The sequence below is a fragment of the Schistocerca americana genome, unplaced genomic scaffold (assembly GCF_021461395.2).
Source record: "Schistocerca americana isolate TAMUIC-IGC-003095 unplaced genomic scaffold, iqSchAmer2.1 HiC_scaffold_1471, whole genome shotgun sequence".
Lineage (NCBI taxonomy): Eukaryota > Metazoa > Arthropoda > Insecta > Orthoptera > Acrididae > Schistocerca > Schistocerca americana.
In genome coordinates this window covers 27,501-29,167 of record NW_025725556.1, presented here as the reverse complement: position 1 = coordinate 29,167, position 1,667 = coordinate 27,501, and positions in this window count along the sequence as shown.

The following is a 1,667-nucleotide window of genomic DNA, read 5'->3' as shown; positions in this document are numbered from 1 at the left end:
TAGGTTAGGTTAAGGCCCAATATAGGTTAGGTTAAGGCCCAATATAGGTTAGGTTAAGGCCCAATATAGGTTAGGTTAAGGTACAATATAGGTTAGGTTAAGGTACAATATAGGTTAGGTTAAGGTACAATATGGGTTAGGTTAAGGCGCAATATGGGTTAGGTTAAGGCGCAATATGGGTTAGGTTAAGGCGCAATATGGGTTAGGTTAAGGCGCAACGTGGGTTACGTTAAGGCGCAACGTGGGTTACGTTAAGGCGCAACGTGGGTTACGTTAAGGCGCAACGTGGGTTACGTTAAGGCGCAACGTGGGTTACGTTAAGGCCCAATATAGGTTAGGTTAAGGCCCAATATAGGTTAGGTTAAGGCCCAATATAGGTTAGGTTAAGGCCCAATATAGGTTAGGTTAAGGTACAATATGGGTTAGGTTAAGGTACAATATGGGTTAGGTTAAGGTACAATATAGGTTAGGTTAAGGCGCAACGTGGGTTACGTTAAGGCCCAATATAGGTTAGGTTAAGGCCCAATATAGGTTAGGTTAAGGCCCAATATAGGTTAGGTTAAGGCCCAATATAGGTTAGGTTAAGGTACAATATAGGTTAGGTTAAGGTACAATATAGGTTAGGTTAAGGTACAATATGGGTTAGGTTAAGGTACAATATGGGTTAGGTTAAGGTACAATATAGGTTAGGTTAAGGCACAATATGGGTTAGGTTAAGGCGCAATATGGGTTAGGTTAAGGCGCAATATGGGTTAGGTTAAGGCGCAATATGGGTTAGGTTAAGGCGCAATATGGGTTAGGTTAAGGCGCAATATGGGTTAGGTTAAGGCACAATACGGGTTAGGTTAAGGCACAATACGGGTTAGGTTAAGGCACAATACGGGTTAGGTTAAGGCACACATTGTTGTAAGGAAAGGTGTTTTCGGGGGGGGGGGGGGGGGCTGGTTTGTTGATTGTGATTATCGTAAGTAAATGACTGCGGCATCATCTGATTTGCCACGTCAGGGTGCACCTTTGGCTCATAACAGGCGGCGCTCTGATTCCATGCTTGTGGCAGACCTGTGTCTTTCATTCGTGCCATTGTTTGTGTGGTGTGACAGGAGGCAGTATTGTGATGTTGGGTGCACCCCTGTGTAGGACATGTGTGGGTGTTGGTGGCTTAGCTGAGCAATGGTGGTTGTCGGAAGGGTGGGATATTCTGTTTTCCGAGTGGACCTCCCGGTCTGGTTATGATAGTGTGGATTGTCTAATGTGGCAGAGAGGATGCACTGGGTGTTGTTCCATGCTGGTGCTTAGATATTGTCTGTGTGCCTGTTACAGGCAGAGAGTAGTGCGTGATAAGAGTGTCTGGCTGACGTGTGATTGTGAGCAGAGTCTTTCAGCATGTATACGGACAGTTGTATACATTATCTGTATTCTGATGGCTCTATCTATTACTAATCAGCGCCGTGTATACGTTTAATCCGGTTCCAGTCGAAACTATTGTATCTCTGTACATTAGTGACACGGCGAGCCCGCTATGTAGTTACTCGTCTCGGCAGCTTCCACCGGTGTATGGCAAATGATTATAAGGAATCAGTCTAGTCGTCAATACCGATAGTGTGACGTCACATGTCTGGGGTGGGGGACGCTGCGCCCTTCCGGTGGGTCATGGCCTAGGAAGACTC